This window comes from Leopardus geoffroyi, chromosome B1 (assembly GCF_018350155.1).
Source record: "Leopardus geoffroyi isolate Oge1 chromosome B1, O.geoffroyi_Oge1_pat1.0, whole genome shotgun sequence".
Lineage (NCBI taxonomy): Eukaryota > Metazoa > Chordata > Mammalia > Carnivora > Felidae > Leopardus > Leopardus geoffroyi.
The window spans coordinates 179,423,210-179,442,195 of record NC_059327.1 but is presented as its reverse complement, the minus strand read 5'-3'; positions in this window follow the sequence as shown (position 1 = coordinate 179,442,195).

Sequence of the window (18,986 nt, the reverse complement as noted above, 5' to 3'; positions counted from 1 at the left end):
GCCTCCAGGGCAGCTTCAACCTTTGGGGAATAATTGCTGTGGATAAATGTCCCAACCTTCAGACACACCAGTGTCTAAGGCATTTTACATGCTTCTCTAGCACCCACTCCTTCCTATGCCTAATTCAGAGAACCAGCCTAAATGCCTTTTACTGCCTTTTTCTCCTTCCCTATTCCAAGTTCTGTGCTTCTTCATCCTGTTACATGCGGTCTAATTTTGTTGCAAGGTCTGCTTCTGGAGAAACCAGAATTAACATAACAGGAAATAAGAAACTGCTGGTAATTTGTTGCAAGTAACATGCTTTCTTCAGGATATGGTCACAGATTCAATTATTGTCAGCCTTGAGCCACCGTCTCAATTGTCCAAGTTTCAAGCATCTTTTTGCTTTACCTTGGGTCGTGGGTCTACTAACAGTGCACTGCATTGGTTTCCTCTTGCTGCTCTAACAAATTGCCATAAACTTAGCGGCTTAAAACAAGACAAATTTATCATCTTATAGTTCTGAAGGTGATAAGTCCTAAATAAATCCTACAGGGTTTCAGCAGGGTGGTGATCCTTCTGTAGACTCCATGGGAGAATTTGTTTCCTTGACTTTCTAGCTTCTAGAGACCACCTACATTCTTTGCCTCATGGACCCTATCTTCCTTGCCAAAGCATGTCTCGCCAACCTCTGCTTCCATAATAATATCTCCTTCTCTGGTTCTACGTCCCTTACCTTTTCTCATAAGGCTTTATGTAATTACACTGGCCTGCTCAGATAATACAGGATGATTTTCTGATCACCAGATTCTTAACTCACTCACATCTGCAAGGTCTTGTGCCATGTAAGGTGACATATTTGTGGGTTCTGAGGTTGTGGACAGGGGCATCTTTGGGGAAAACATTATTTTTTTTCTACAGCAGTATAGCACCCAGATTTACAGTGAAAATGGATTTTATCCAATAAGGGGAAGCGATCTCTGTGAGAATAAATGCGGGTTGTTGACAACTGAAGGTGGTTAAGGGATGCCAGAAATCACAAGCAACACATGTCATTACAAAAAAAATCCCACTTATATGAGCTTTATTTTTCCCCAGTGGTTCTTTTGAAAAAGCTAATTAAGTCTACTGTGTATAAGTTATGCTAGGACCCAGATGAACCTGACATTATCCCTACCCTCTAAATGCCTTGTAGACTATTGTATTCAGAAAAATAAGGCAAGAATCAAGTTTTCAAATGTATTATTTTTGTCTAATAGTAAATTGGAGTTTGTTTTAAATAATTTAGGTAGACAACCAGAGACCAAACACAACTTCTTTTAGATAAACTCACATTTCTCAACTTTAATAAGTCCTACACACAACTCATCAAGTGACCCCTACAAACAACACTTGTGCAGTAACATGCACATGCACACACACACACACACACACACACACACACACACACTCCTAAACTTGAATAGTTATAAGCAGCCTGCCTTAGGCATGGTCTGGGAATTATTGAAATGTGTGACCTATTAGAAAAACCTATCGTAATTGTGGAGGCTGCCTACTTTTCTAACATCTTATGTGATTTCTTCTCTAACTTTGAAAACCCTTACAATGGTATTTACCTATTGTAGTCATTTATAGAATAAATGTTTATATTCTCCAAAATTCATATGTTGAAATTCTAATCCTCACTATAATAATATTGGGAGGTAGGGCCTTTGGAAAGTAATTAGGTCATGAGGGTGAGTTCCTCAGGAATGGGATTGGTGCCCTTATAAAAGCGACCCCAGTCTGTGATCCAAAAGAGGGTCCACACCAGAACTTGATCGTGCTGGCCCCCTGATCTGGGACTTCCAGCCTCTAGAACTGTGAGAATCAAGTTTCTGTTATGTATGTTATGTGTGTATGTGTGTATGTATGTATTTATTTTAGTTTTGTGTTTTTATTTAAATTCCAGTGGGTAAACATATAGTGTAATATTAGTTTCAGTAGTAGAATTTAATGATTTGTCACTTACATACAACAACCCAGTACTCATCACAAGTACCTTTCTCAAAACCCATCATCCACTTAACCCATACACGAATCCACCTCCCCTCCAGCATCCCTCAATTTGACCTCTACAGTTACGAGGCTCTAATGGTTTGCCTCTCTCTCTCTTATTTTCCCCTTTGCTCATTTATTTTATTCCTTATTCAACATATGAGTGAAATCATATGGTATTCATCTTTCTCTGACTTATTTTGTTTAGCATAATACACTCTAGCTTCACGTCATTCAAGTGGCATGATTTCATTATTTTTATGTCTGAGTTTCATTCCATATTGTGTGTGTGTGTGTGTTATATTTACATATATATATATATATGTGTGTGTGTGTGTGTGTGTGTGTATACATACACACACACACACACACATATATATATATATATATATATATATATATACATATATATATATATATATATATATACCACAACTTTTTTATTGATTCATCAGTCGATGGACATTTGGGCTCTCCAGTTCTGTTATTTATAAGCCATTCAGACTATAAGACTTTGTTATAGCAGCCGGAACTAAAACATAGTTAACCGAATCTGTAACACAATTATTTTTTATTAAACCCTCTCCCACAGTTTGCGCCACCCCCCCATATCTTCAGCTGAAAGGGCATTCCTAGTCCCTACCTCCTTTCTCATTTAATCTTTTACCACACAACTCATAAATGGCCTACTATTTGACTCTTATCTCCACAAAGGAGGTAAGTGTTCCATCCCACGCAATGCTTATGATATAATTAATTACATGTATGAGTTCATTATGTATTGTAGTCCTCATTTAAAGATATGCAATTTTTACAGGAGGTCTCTGACATCAAGATTTAACACACTGTCTCAAAAATACATAGTTCAATAATGGTTTTAATGAATTGTACTGAAATTAACTGAAACTAGTTGAAGCAAAAGGTAAAATATGGTCAGATGATAGAACACTTAGGAATTAGATTTTTAAGGGGCAAATAGCAGAGTTGCAATTCTAAAAATTAATCTGCAAGTGGTATAAATAGAGAAAGAAAGAAAAGTTGGAATTGGAAGATTCTAATAGAATCAGGTGAGAAAAAGTAAGAGACAGCATTAGCACTATGGCTTTGCGAATGAGATATTGCTAACTTTGAGAACATCTTTCCACTTATACTTTTACAAACTATAATTATTCCTGAAAATATTTGCTTAGGTCAACTTGTTCAAGAGGAGTTGTATCCCAACATATGGAGGAAAAGAAAAAATGTTCTCCAGATGTCATTCTGCACAGCAGCAACAGAAGACTCTTTCTGCTGTTACTATGTTTAATTCTTCTTCATAGGACTCCAATTACATTTTCAAGTTGTTTAATTTAGTCTAATTTCATGAATTTACTTTAAAGTTCTTTCTGGGAGTTCTCCAGGCAGTCTCATGCAGTCTTTGGTAGCTAATGAATGATAACAAAATCATTTGTTGTTATAGGCGACAGGAGTGTTTTTCAACATGTTGTTAGGCCAGTGATGTTATCACATTTTGATTATTTGATTCCCCTTGGTCCTTATAACTGTTACCATAGAGATGTAAAAAATATTTTGCTTGGTTAGAGAAGTATGTAGGAGAACATTGTTTCTTTCCAATTTTGTTCTTCAGCCAAAAAGTGATCGAAATAATTCTTAGCAATTGTGTCATATCTCATTTTAAACACTTCCCTAAAGTAAATAAGTTAGTTCTTATGCCATCCCTGGAAAGTATTTCCTGTGTTTCAAAAATCATATTTGCTTTTAAAAATTTTTGTATAGTTTAATCTACTGTTGACGAAAGCAATGCTAGACAAGGAAATGCATGCCCTAAACAAGCTTTAAACCCAGAAACAATGCTTTTTGTAAAATAAGGATGGATATATTTTGGAATATCTATGAACTACAACTGGGTGTTATGGCAGTTTTTTAATGGATATGTATGTTCCTACAATAATAGCAATACTAAGTTTGTTTGTCAGCTTAAATCCTGCTCAAATTACTCTCACATGAAATATCAACTAACAATTATAGGAGGAATAATAGAATTTGAAAAATCACCAATTTTCAAAAAACATTGTAAAAATTTCATTCAGTAACGAATCATGAATCGATGCTACATGACTGGGCCAGAGATTGTTAAACAGGCTATTTGCATAGCTTCAAATTATTGCCTCACAGATTAATAATTCATGACAAAGGGAAATTGTCTGTCTTTATGATATAACAATCACACAGATACCACTTTAATTAAGTGATGAAACTTAGCATCATCAATAATGAAACAAATTGACATCTCATGCTCAGGATATGATACTTGAGAATAGCACAACATCGCCTATAAAATATGGCTGTAAAAAAAAAAAAGAAGAAGAAACTGAAACTAATTATGAGGAAACACTCAAGTAAGTCAAATTGAGGGACATTTTGGGAAAAAAAAATGACCTGGAATTTAAAAATATAGCATTGGTCTCAAAGAAATAAAATCAAGCCAGCAGGTAAGCTGGTAAAGGATTATAGATTTAAATAGATTCAAAAGAGACTCTTAAATACTGAGAACAAACTGAGGATTGATGGGGAGAGTGAGGGGCAGACGGGGAGTGAGTGATGGGCATTGAGGAGGGCACCTGTTGGGATGAGCACTGGGTGTTGTATGGAAACAAATTTGACAATGAATTATATTTTAAAAAAATAATGAAAAATAGTGAAAACCTTTATATTCAAAAATAAATAAATAAATAAATAAATAAAGAGATTCAAGAGAGATGGCATTGATTTGGTCCTGGTTAGGAAAAAGAAAAGAAAAAGCTTAAAGGACATTATTTAAATGATTGGAAACTTAGGATACGGACCCCAAATGAAATAACTGCATTGTTTCAATATCCACTTCATTAAGCGCAGCCTCGCTGGTCAGAAATGAGTGTGGAATATATGACTTTATACAGAGACCTCTTCTCTTGACCTTTATTTCTAGTTGCAAACTTACTTCTCAGCCTTATACCATCCAAATTTCTGCAAAGAGGTATAGAGCATTATACCTGATACTTTTACTTCACAAACCACTGAAATTTAGTTTCCAATGCTACAAAGTCATGAATGTTCCTGACATGCATCATAAATCCAATGGAATTATTTCAATGTCTCTCATTTCTCTCCTCCATATGTAACACCTCTCTTAAACTTCCTTTATTCTTGATTCCAGAGATACTAATATCTCTTCTTTCTGCCTCTCAGTTGTCTCTCTCTTTCTCAGTCTCTCTCTCAGTTTTTAGCTAGTTTCCCTTCATTCATTCATAAAAGTGGATATTTCTGAACTTTTTATCTTCATCTCATGTTCTTTTCATTTTACACATTCTTCCTGGATTATTTTGATTAGGCTCCAACATTTATACTCTCATTTTTGTAGAATTATTTTTTTTTAATTTTTGTTTAAATTTTAGTTAATATATAGAGTAATATTGGTTTCAGGAGTAGAATTTAGTGAGTCATGAACTACATATAATACCCAGTGCTCATCATAACAAGTGCCCTCCTTAATACCCATCACCCACCTACCCCATCAACCCCCATCAACCTCCCCTCAGTTTATTCTCTAGAGTTAAGAGTCTCTTATGGCTCGCCTCCCTTTCTTTTTTTATGCCCTTCCCGTATGTTCATCTGTTATGTTCCTTAGATTCCACTTATTAGCTAAATCATATGATATTTGTCTCTCTCTGACTGGCTTATTTCACTTAGCATAATATACTGTATCTCCATCCACATTGTTGTAAATGGCAAGATAATCATTCTTTTTGATGGCTGAGTAATATTCCATTATGTTCTTCATGCATTCTTCAGGGGATGGACAATTGGGCCCTTTCCATAATTTGGCTATTGTTGATAATGCTACTATAAACATTGGGGTGCATGTACCCTTTAAGTGAGTACTTTTGTATCGTTTGGGTAAATACCTAGTAGTGCAATTGCTGGGTCATAGGGTAGTTGTATTTTTAACTTTTTGAGGAAATTCCATACTCTTTCCCAGAGTGGTTGCACCAGTTTTCATTCTTATCAAGAGTGTAAGAGGGTTTCCTCTTTTCCACAACTTCACCACCACTGTTGTTTCTTGTGCTGTTAATGTTAACCATTCTTACTGGTGTGAGGTGATACCTCCTTGTAGTTTTGATTTGTGTTTCCCCAATGATGAATGAGGTTGAGCATTTTTTCATATGTCCCTGTGTATATATTCTTTGGGAAAATGTCTATATATATTACTTCAGCCCATTTCTGGTGTTCAGTGAACTTTATTTTTTTAACATAATTTATTGTCAAATTGGTTTCTATACAACATCTAGTGCTCATCCCAACAAGTGCCTTCCTCCCTGTCCATCACCCACTTTCCCCTCTCCCCCACACCCCATCTACCCTTAGATCATTCTCAGTCCTTAAGGGTCTTTTATTGTTTGCCTCCCTCCCTCTCTCTTTTTTTTTTTTTTTTTTTTTTTTCCTTCCCCTCTTCAATGGTCTTCTGTTAAGTTTCTCAAGATCCACCTATAAGTGAAAACAGACAGTATCTGTCTTTCTCTGCCTGGCTTATTTCACTTAGCATAATACCCTCCAGTTCCATCCACATTGCTGCAAATGGCCAGATTTCATTCTTTCTCATTGCCAAATAGTATTCCATTGTATATATAAACCACATCTTCTTTATCCATTCGTCAGTTGATGGACATTTAGGCTCTTTCCATAATTTGTCTATTACTGAAAGTGCTGCTATAAACATTGGGGTATATGTGCCTCTATGCATCAGCACTCCTGTATCATTTGGGTCGATTCCTAGCAGTGTTATTGCTGGGTCACAGGGTAGATCTATTTTAATTTTTTGAGAAACCTCCACACTGTTTTCCAGAGTGGCTGCACCAGTTTACGTTCCCACCAGCAGTGCAAGAGGGTTCCCATTTCTCCACATCCTCGACAGCATCTATAGTCTCCTGATTTGTTCATTTTAGCCACTCTGACTGGTGTGAGGTGGTATCTCATTGTAGTTTTGATTTGTATTTCCCTGGTAATTAGTGATGTTGAGCATCTTTTCATGTGTCGTTGGCCATCTGGATGTCTTCTTTGGAAAAATGTCTATTCATGTCTTCTGTCCATTTCTTAACTGGATTTTTTTTTCTGCTTGGGGGGTTGAGTTTGAGAAGTTCTTTATACATTTTGGATACTAACCCTTTATCATATAGGCCATTTGCAAATATCTTCTTTCATTCTGGAGGTTGCCTTTTAATTTTGTTGATTGTTTTCCTCACTGTGCAGAAAAGCCTTTTATCTTGATGAAGTCCCAGTAGTTCATTTTGCTTTTGTTTCCCTTGCCTCAGGATTCATATCTAGCAAGAAGTTGCTATGGCCTGTGTTCTCTTCTAGGGTTTTGATGGTTTCTGTTCTACATTTAGGTCTTTTGCCAATTTTGAAATTATTTTTGTGTATACAATAAGAAAATGGCCCAGTTTCATTCTTTTGCATGTTGCTGTCAACATCATTTGTTGAACAGACTGTCTTTTTGCCATTGGATAGTCTTTCCTACTTTGTTGATTACTTGACCACAGAGTTCATCCATATTTCCAGGATTTCTGTTCTGTTCCATTGATCTCTGTGTCTTTTTTTGTGCCAGTACCATACTGTCTTGATCACTACAGCTTTGTGATTTAGTTTGAAGGCTGGAATGGTGATGCCTCCAGCTTTGCTTTTTTTTTTTTTTTTTTTCAAGATTGCTTAGGCTATTCAAGATCTTCTGTGGTTCCACACAAACTTTAGGATTTTTTTTTCTATCTCTGTGAAAAATGTTGGTGGTATTTTTATAAGGATTGCATTAAATATGTAGATTACTTTGCATAGTGTAGATATTTTAACCGCATTTGTTCTTCCAGTCTATGAGCAGGGAATATTTTTCCATTTCTTTGTGTCTTCTTCAATTCGTTTCATAAGTGTTTTATAGTTTTCAGAGTACAGATCTTTTACCTCTTTGATTAGGTTTTTTCCTAGGTATCTTATGGTTTTTGGTGAAACTGTAAGTGGAATAGATTCCTTGATTTCTTTTTCTGCAGCTTCATTATTGGTGTATAGAAATGCAACACAATACTGTATGTTGATTTTGTATCCTGCGACTTAACTGAATTTATGTATCACTTCTAGCAATTTTTTGGTGGAGTCTTTTGGGTTGTTTACATGGAGTATCACATCATCTGTGAATAGTGAAAAATTGACCTTTTCCTTGCTGATTTGGGCGCCTTTTATTTCTTTTTGTCGTCTAATTGCTGGGGTCAGAACTTCCAGTGTTATATTAAATAACAGTAATGAGAGTGGACATCCTTGTCTTGTTCCTGACCAAAGAGGAAAAGCTCTCAGTTTTTCCCTATTGAGAATATTAGTTAGGGGTTTTTTGTATATGGCCTTTATGATGTTGAGACACGTTCCCTCGAACCCTACTTTGTTAAGGGTTTTTATCAAGAATAGATGCTATATTTTGTCAAATGGTTTTTCTGCATCTATTGAGAGGATCATATGGTTCTTTTATTAATGTGGTGTATCATGTTGATTAACTTACAAATATTAATTTACAAATATTGAACCATCTTTGTGGCCCAGAAATAAATCCCACTTGATCATGGTGAATAATTCTTTTAATGTGCTCTGTGTGCTGCTTTATCCCTCTCTCACTTTCTCTTCCACCTTTCTCTGTGATCAGGTCTCCCTTCCCTCCACTGCACCAAGGATTGATTCTTTTTTTCCTTCATACTACATCTCTACACCTCCTACATTCCATGATGTGGCCTCTTTTCTCCCTCTAGTTGTGCAGTTTGTTCCCTCAGTCTTCAGATCGATTTCCTGAGTGTTCAGAATGATTTGATGATTATCTAGTGTGTTCCAGGGACAAGGCAAGCATAAAGCCCAATAATTCCAATTAATTCCAATAATTCTCAATTAATAAAGATATTTTCATCTTTTGATCTGGACCTCCAAATATCCACCAACAGTCTCTACTTGAATATACTAAGAGCCTCTCAAGTTTAATAGATCCAACATTGACTTTGTTATTGTATTCCAACATTTACTCACTTTTATTCATTTATTATTTATATAAACATCCTTCTTATTTACTCAAAGTCTTTGGACTCATCATCATTTTGTTATTTTTATTCATCAAACTTATTAAACATTGGGGAATTACCAGATTTTCCCAACTCACACTCCATTCACTTTGCATTAATCTCTAAATCATGTAATTATAGCATTAGAATATTGTACATACACACACATATACACCTGCTCCCTCTTGCCCATCTCCATTGACATTGGCTAAGTCCAATTAATTCTATATATTCTTTGGACAACAGTAATAATTTCCTTTTGTCTGGACCCCCCTGCTCCTTTATCTCTAGTTTACCACAAGAATAATCTTTATACCATATATAACTTATTTTTCACTGCCACCATCAATATTCTTCATTTGCCTCACAGAGTCTTTAGAAACATAAATACGTTGTAAATGTCCATGCAGAGCATTTGACATGATTCTTCATCTGCTTTGTGAATACTAATCCCGACTCGTCTTCATCTGCTCCATCACTCTTTACACTTGAGCAATAATTGTGTTTCTTTGAACAAACTGTGTTTTCTCATGTCTCAAGCATTTATTTTTGTAAGCCATTTCTACCTGGAAGTTCTTTCTCTGAGCTTTTATCTAGTAAAGTTCTTCCTCAAATTTAAAGTCAGGTGCCATCTCCTCTGAGAAACCTGTCTTGGCTTCCATAGGTGCATTTTAGCACTACTTAGTTCAGACACCATTCTCTTATACTTTCCTTGCCTGTATTTCCATGAATCCAGCAAATACATTATCAAATTATGATATTTATTCTACATATCCATTTCTGCAGCTGAGAACAACTTTATGTAAAAAAAGCAAGTCTCTCCTTCTTCCTGTAGTTCCAGACCTATTATGTCCTGCACAAGTGGTAATCCAAAGCAATTCATTAATAAATAAATACATTAAATGTTAGTTTTTAACTTGCCCTGAATTTATCACTAGAAGTCAAGTTGTTTTAAGCAGCTTCTCAGTGTTTAAAGCAGTTATAACAATAGTAGTTACTGTCTAGAGTGAACTGACCAGTGTCTTCTGGAGATGTGCAATAGATTTAAGCTGGCAGAGAACACACATAAAATTGTAATATGCATTGACAGTGTGATGCACGTTCTTAGGAGCATGAAAGAATTCACTGGATATTGCTCAATCTCTGTTTGATTCATTTATTTGATCAGATATTATCAGCCTTGTTTTAGATATAGAATCAAAAGAACAGGATAACTTTTGCAAAGTCATGAGTTACCGTTAATCATTTAAAATCACAACACAAATCAGTATTGTTATGAGAATAAGGCATTCTACTTTAATTTAATGTGTCTCTAAATCTCAATAGTGTCCCATCTCCTTTGTTAGAAGCAATTTATAAAGATAGATTTTATTGGCCATTTTGACAGCCTACCTAGTTTTTAAATTGAATGAATGGTGTGATTACAATAATGCTTATTTTTATGATGATGATAATTCATGCCAAATGTAGAAATTTTGCTGAAAGATTTTAACCGAGAAGATCACCTGAAAGGTAACTGTGAATATTTTGGTATACTTTCCTAATTTTAGTTTTAAGAACCTGTATTGCAGTAGCAAAACAAGTGGGCTTTGCAGTCAAAAGTGAATTTCAATCTTGGATCCAGCTGCATGGCATTTGGTGAGTTACTTAGCCACTCTGTGACTTGGGTTTTTCATCTGTAAGATGGTGACAATAACGATACTTGCATCATAGGTTTATTTTGAAGATCAAACAAAATTATACATACATGTAAAGTGTTCAGGACACAGCCTAGAACCGTGAAAACAATCAATAAATCTGGCAGCTTTTACACACATATTTAAACTGTTTATTTATTTTTGAGAGAGAGACAGCACAAGTTGGGAAGGTGCAGAGAGTGGGGAGACAGAGGATCTGAAGGGAGCTCTGCCCCGACAAGCAGAGAGCCCGATGTGGGGCTCAGACTCATGAATCCTGAGATCATGATCTGGGCAGAAGTTGAATGAGCAACCAGCTGAGCTACCCAAGTGCCCCAGCTTTTGCATAATTTTAAAATTTCATGGTGATAGTCTGCACTTGTTATTTTATGCTGTGATTCACTCATTTTATATGGTAACCTACGCTTTTTCACGGGCCGTGAGCACATTCCAGCATTTTGTGATATATGTGTCATCAAAAATAAAATAAAATAAAACACCTCTTCTTCCTGAAATATTCTCCATATACAGCCATTAAAATTTGAGTTTTACACACAAACTATTTTACCTGAATAAAGCCACATGCAATCTGTTTTTGAATGTTGAGCTTCCTTGGGATAAAAACTGAAAACAAGCCAGTACTTCAGGACATCCAGATATTGTAGAGACAAAACACCTTCGCCGTAGAGTAAAAATTTGCATTTTCAGTGAGATGTTTGACAAAAATCTATAGTGTGTACTAACTAGAATCAGTCATAGTGGATGATTTGTCAACCTGTCCACCACTGCAAAATCACCATAGTGTTCCATATTACAGAAAACTGAGGTGTTTTGGGCTATGAAAGTCTTTCTGGACTACAAAAATCATCCTTTCAACGTTTTATGGTTGGACAACAGTTGTATAATGTAATTCCCTACAATCTTGTTTGACGTTACAAAAAGTCATTGAAAGAAAAATCTACTTTAAAAAAATGATCAAGGTATAATCCATACAGATAATTACACATACTTATTGTCTTCAACGTTTATTTATTTTTGGGACAGAGAGAGACAGAGCATGAACAGGGGAGGGGCAGAGAGAGAGGGAGACACAGAATCAGAAACAGGCTCCAGGCTCTGAGCCATCAGCCCAAAGCCTGACGCGGGGCTCGAACTCACGGACCGCGAGATCGTGACCTGGCTGAAGTCGGACGCTTAACCGACTGCGCCACCCAGGCGCCCCACTTATTGTCTTTTCAATGGCTATCTGATTTTTGATCTACATCTTAATATGTTTGCCCTAGAAAAGTATAAAGATAAACCTACCTCTAGTCTCTGCATCTAACCCCCCAGATCAATGTAAGATACATGATATTTGGTGATATATTTTGTGGCCATGATCCTTCCCTTAAGTTCTATAATTTGATAAATGTTAGTTTGAAAAGAAACTTCAGCACACATGGACTATAAGAGTATCTTTCAAATGTTGCCTCATATTATTTGTTTTCTGGGTTTTTTTTTTTTATTTTTTTACTGTTTTTTTTTTTTCAATCTAAACACACACACTCGCATACTCTCTCTCACACACAGACATACACACAAATATGTGTATGTGCATATTGTGTGCTCTAAGTAGGGTGCATCGTGTTCAGTGATATAAAGATGTATTTATAATTCCATCAAAAATGTTTAGGGGCGCCTAGGTGACTCAGGCATTTAAGCATCTGACTTTTGATTTTGACTCAGGTCACGATCTCATGATTCGTGCAATCAAGCCCTGCGTTGGGCTTTGTGCTGGGAGTGAGGAGCCTGCTTGGGATTCTCTCTCTTCTCTCTGCCTGCCCTTCCCCCCATGCTCTCTAATCAAACCAACAAACATTTTTTAAGTCAAATCTCTAAAAAAAATGCTTAAAATACAGTGAGGTGTTGATGTATATCCATAACGATAATAATAAATGCTGTGGATTATGTTCCATGAACTTTGCTAGATCTTTATGTACATATATATTATCTAGCATAACATCTAAAATTAAAATTCTAGTGGAGTTGGTATTATTATCCTTATTTTACCAAATAAAAAAAATAACAAAATAACTTGTCCATAGTTGTACAACTTAGAAAACAGCTACATGTGACTGTGTCAAGACTGTGTCAAGTTACCTCTACTGGTCCCTTTTGGTAGATTGAGAGGAAGCCCCCCTATAACAGAAGTATTATTTTGTTGCCAGGGAACCATGGGAAGGGAACACCCAACTATAGTGGGAGAAATTGAGAAGTATTCATGTATGCAATATCATTTTAAGTGCTACTTAATAAAAGAGCTATAGCTACGTAGGAAGCAAAAAGAAGAAAAGGTATTCCAGGAGATTCTTGCTTATTAATTCAATTTGGAGAATTGTTACATACTTTGCTTTCCTAAGAAATGATTTAGTGAACAACATAAGGAATCTTCTGTTGATCTAAAACCAAACTGACATTTCTTGATATGGAATTTTAAACCTTTTAGCTAGTATAATATGTAAAAAACAAAGATGTCTAAATAATGTCTACTGTAGGATCATGGTAATGATTTAGACAAATCAAGGAAACTCATATCCATGTTTGTCTACTCTCTGGTTTCACTGGCCTGCAAGATCTTGAGAATTACACTTCTATTTAACTTTAATTTGCTTATGTAGGCATGACTTGCCCTACATGAACAGGACTTTGGATGGAAAGGAAGGATGCAATTTTCTACATTTGGTTTTCTCAACTGAGAAATGAAACTCTGTAATAAAATGTGTTGCACCTGATATTTAGAGAGGGAATTTGTTTAACATAAACATTTTTCTGAGCCAGTTTTGTATGTTAAATTAGGGATCACACATGTTTTATTGCCAAGTTGGTGTAACAAATCTCTCAGATGCCAATACCATCTGGCCATCCATGCCCACTTGCGAATTTCATGTGTCATTTTGCACCTTGCCATAGCTCCATACTCATGCTGCTCAGCATCTGCCCTGAGTTAAATGCTTCCTTTACAAATCACAATTAATGGGAACATCCCGAGTTGTGAGTAAAGAATTTGTAAAAAAAAAATTGTCACACATCCCCGAAATATAGCCTGAGATGTCATTGAACAGATGTTGAACTAAAGTTACGTGTGATGATATAAAGAAACAAAAATACTGTATCTTGCTGATTTGACTGGGTTCATTTTATTTCTATTCCCTATTTCCATGAAAGCTGTTTAAGAACTTCTTTCATAATGCACTTTAGGAAATAACGGTGGTATAAAAAGTGTAAGAGGCAGTATAAAAGTACAATTGGAACAGAAGTTTATTTGTTTTCTAAATGATGTAAGAAAAAAAAAAAAATTCTAAATCGCTGGCTCATACAGTCTTTGCTCCTTGCCTTGGAAGCCTAGAGAGACGTTTTTGTGAGCTCTTTGGAAACGTAAAATATTTTCACTGGGTTCTAAAGCTGCTATTTCCACCTTTAACTTGTTAGGTAGCCATTCAGCAGTCAGAACCATTTAATTAGCACTCACTGCATACAAATCATTTTCAAGGTTCAGACAGGTATAAAATATATACTGTCTTTAGAAGCTTACAAAATGTAAGTATACTGGAAAGTTAAGAGTCATCAAGTACAAAATATGGTTACTATGATTCCTGAAATAAGACTCTAGGATCAGAACTACAAAGTTAAGCTCATGCTGAGTATACATGATGGCAAATTAAACTGTGAATCATATGTAAATAAAAGTCAAATGTAAGCTTGGAGATAGGCAATTATGACTTCACAGAGTATAGTTAAGATATTACTACCACTTGGGACGCCTGGGTGGCTCAGTCAGTTGACCATCCAACTTCGGCTCAGATCATGATTTCATAGTTCATGGGTTTGAGCCCTGTGTCAGGCTCTGTGGACAACTCAGAGCCTGGAACCTACTTCAGATTCTGTGTCTCTCTCCCTCTCTACCATCCCCTGCTCGTGCTCTTTCTTTCTTTCAAAAATAAATAAACTTTAACAAAGAATAAAAAATATATATATATTAGTATAACGGGGCACCTGGGTGGCTCAGTCGGTTAAGCATCTGACTTCAGCTCAGGTCATGATCTCACATTCATGAGTTTGAGCCCCGTGTCAGACTCTGTGCTGACAGCTCAGAGCCTGGAGCCTGCTTCAGATTCTGTGTCTCCCTCACTCTCTCCCCCTCCCCTCTCGTGCTCTATCTCTCTCTGCCTCTCAAAAATAAACATAAAAACATTAAATATATATTAGTATATTGTTCTCTTCTAAATTCTCCTTCAAAAAGATAACACACTTGGTAAAGATAACATGAGTTAAGGTTTTCCATGGAAACCTTGTGGCAGATGATACATTTCACTGAAAAAAGGCAAGTTTGTGCTGTTCTTACAGGAAAAAAAAAAGTGTGTATTTAACATGAGGAAACATCAGGCAAAAACAAATGGAGGAACATTCTGAAAAATAACTGACCGGTATGCACAAGGATTATTAAGGTCATGTAAGAAAATAAGAATTAAAGAAGAATAAGGAGACATTACTCAATGCAATGTGCAATCCTGAATTGCAGTCTAGATTAAAAAGAGACATTACGTGGAAATTGGTGCAATTTGATAAGGTATATATAATACTTATGCTATTTAATCAAGGCTATTATGCTGGTATTGATAATTGTTCTGTGGTTAAGGTAGATGTTAATCATTGGGAGAGCTGGGTAAAGGGTTACATTAATTTTTATACTATATTGTTTTGTAATTTTATGTAAGCATAAAATGATTTCAAAATCAAGAATGAAATAAAGAAGAAAATTAAAACCGTAACTGAAACATTGTATTTTATGTAAATTTAAAATCCAAATAAAATAAGATAAAATAAAGTAAAATAAAATAAAAAAATCCAAACTTAAAAAATGTATACAAATATTGAACTCTAGTTAACAATTTGCATGCTAAACTACATAATGATATTGTAGTGATCTGTGACTATTTTACTATATATATATATATATATATATATATATATATATATAAACGGTTTAGTAGATGGATAGGAGAATGGACGCAGTGAGGTAGATGTTAATAAATCAAGTGTAATACAATATTAATGGTATAATATACATGGTTTGTAAAAAGATGCTTCCTGTAATGTGTTTTAATATTTTCTATATGTTTTTTAATTATCATAATAAAAAGTTCGAGAAAAGAATAGTTATAATACTGAAAAAAACAAAACCAAAAGTGTAAGTTAGATTAATTCATGCAAAGAATATCATTCAGTTCATTTTCCTGAATTTTTCAAAGATGTTTTTACTTTGTTTTGCTTTGTTTTTCCTACTCAGTGGACAAAATCTATTATTTTCCTTACAAATATCTTCACAGAAGAAGCAGCTCACTGATTTTAGTCTGCATCAGCTGTTGGGATTTCATTCTCAACACTGTCCTTTATTTATTTTTCCCCATTGCTGACATACTTTAGCAATATTTTATTATCCCCTGAACCTTGTGTCATACCAACTATAATACTTGGAAAAATATGCTTGAACTAAGGAATGTATGATTATCCAGAGGAAAGCTTTTATTTATTTATTCATTAGAATAGAATTGTGGACAAGTATGAAAGTTGTAAAATAGTCTAAATGTTTTAATACCTCTAAGGAACTGGGGTCTCAAACAGAATAAAGTAGATTTCTAATATGCATTTTTATATGTTTCTTCTAGACAAACTACTGAAAAGCTTATAGTATTAAAATATTCATTATTTTCTGATTACAAAAGCAATATTTAGTCATTTTTGAAATCCTGGGGGATATTTAAAAAGATACAGAGAGAGGAAAGGAATAAACTCTTAACATCACCATCCTGAGAAAATCTCTGTATCTCAAACTGCATCTTTAACTTCTTTTTCATTTAATATTGCATCATATGTGTTCCTCATGTCACAAAAGTATTCTTAAAAACAATTTTAAATAGCTACAGAGCAGCCCATCATATGAATATGTCATATTTAATTTACCATATTCCTATTGGTAGGTTTATTTTTTTATTCCCCTTAAATTCATATATTAAAAATTCTAATGGAAATATTTATATATGTGTACATAGATACAAGGATACATAGAATCTATTGTTTTTTTTTTTTCTTTTTCTTTTTCCCTTTCTTTCTTTCTTTCCTTCACCTCCATGAAGCCATTTAGGTATGGCTTGTCTATAAGTTCTGTACTGAATATCTTTACATTACATATTGAAGAATATTATTTTTAGGTAAAGATAATTTTCTTTTATTATAAACATCATAATTGCGTCTATTTTCTTTGATACAGATGCTTCCCATAAAATTCTTCACAGGCTGAATTTAAAGCCTCTCACTTGAATATCTGTCACCCACCTTTATTTTTGTTGTTTCCAAGTTGTATTTAAATTCTAGTTCATTAACATATAGTGTAATATTAGTTTCAGGTGTAGAAATGAGTGATTCGTCAGTTAAATATAACACCCAGCACTCATCACAAGTGCCCTCCTTAATCCTCACCACCTGTTTCACTCATCTCCCACCCACCTTCCCTCCAGTAACCCTCAGAACTTTTGTTCTCTATGGTTAAGAGTCTGTTTCTAGGTTTGCTTCTCTTTTTTCCCCCCTTGATGTTCATTAGTTTTGTTTCTTAAATTCCACACACGAGTGAAATTATATGGTATTTATCATATATTTTGAGTAATGAGTAATATTCCATTGTATATACATATATCACATCCTCTCTTTCCATTCATCAGTCAGTGGATTTTTGGGCTCTTTCAGTAATTTGGCTTTCTTTGATAATACTGCTATAAACATTGGGTTGGCATCCACTCTTATAATTTTAGTGTCTGAGGGGCGCCTGGGTGGCTCAGTTGGTTGAGCTTCCGACTTCAGCTCAGGTCATGATCTCACGGTCGGTGAGTTCAAGCCCCGTGTCAGGCTCTGTGCTGACAGCGGGCCTGGGGCCTGCTTCGGATTCTGTGTCTCCCGTTCTGCTCCTCCCCTGCTCACACTCTGTCTCTCTCTCTCAAAAATAAATAAAGATTAAAAAAATAAAAAATAAATTAAAGAAAATAATTTCAGTGTCTGAATCCATTTTTCGTTTTATAATTTTGAGAATTCTTCACAATTATACATTGTACCACAATAAGGAAATCACCTAATCAATTCAATTTTTTCTTTATTTTTAAATTTTTTATTTTAAATTCTGGCTAGTTAACATATAGTGTAATATTGGTCCCAGGAGTAGAATTTAGTTATTTATCACTTATATATAATACCCAGTGCTCAACACAACAGGTCATTAACATCTCCTTAATACACATCAAACATTTAGCCCACTCCCCACCCACCTCCCCTCCATCAACCCTCAATTTGTTTTCTATAGATAAGAGTCTCTCATGGTTTGCTTCTCTCTCTCTCTTTCTTTTTTTTTTCTTTTTTTTTTTCCTTTCCCCTATGTTCATCTGTTTTATTTCCTAAATTCCGCATATGCGTGAAATCATACGATATTTGTCTTTCTCTGACTGGCTCATTTCACTTAGCATAATATATTCTAGCTCCCTCCATATTGTTGCAAATGGCAAGATTTCATTCCTTTTGATAGGTGAGTGATATTCCATTGTATATATTTACCACATCTTCTTTATCCATTTATCAGTTGATTGACATTTGGGTTCTGTTATTATTAACAATGCTACTATAAATATCGGGATGCATGTACCATTTGGATTAGCATCTTTGTATCCTTTGGGTAAATTCCTAGTAGTGTAATTGCTGGGTCATAGGATGGTTCTATTTTCATATTTTTGAGGAACCTCTATACTGTTTTCCAGTGCAAACTGTTGCTCTAGTTTGCCTTCCCACCAACAGTGTAAGAGGTCTCCCCTTTCTCTGCACCCTCACCAATATCTCTTGCTTCCTGTGTTGTTAATTTTAGCTATTCTGACTGGTGTGTGGTGAGATCTCATTGCAGTTTTGATTTGTATTTTCCTGATGATGATTGATGTTGAACATCTTTTCAGGTGCCCGTTACCCATTTGTATACTTTCTATATAAAAATGTCTATACATGTCTTCTGCCCACTTTTTAACTGAATAATTTGGTTTTTAGGCATTGAGCTTGATGTGCTGAGTATTTTATATACATTTCCTGGTTAATATTTCTAGTATTATTA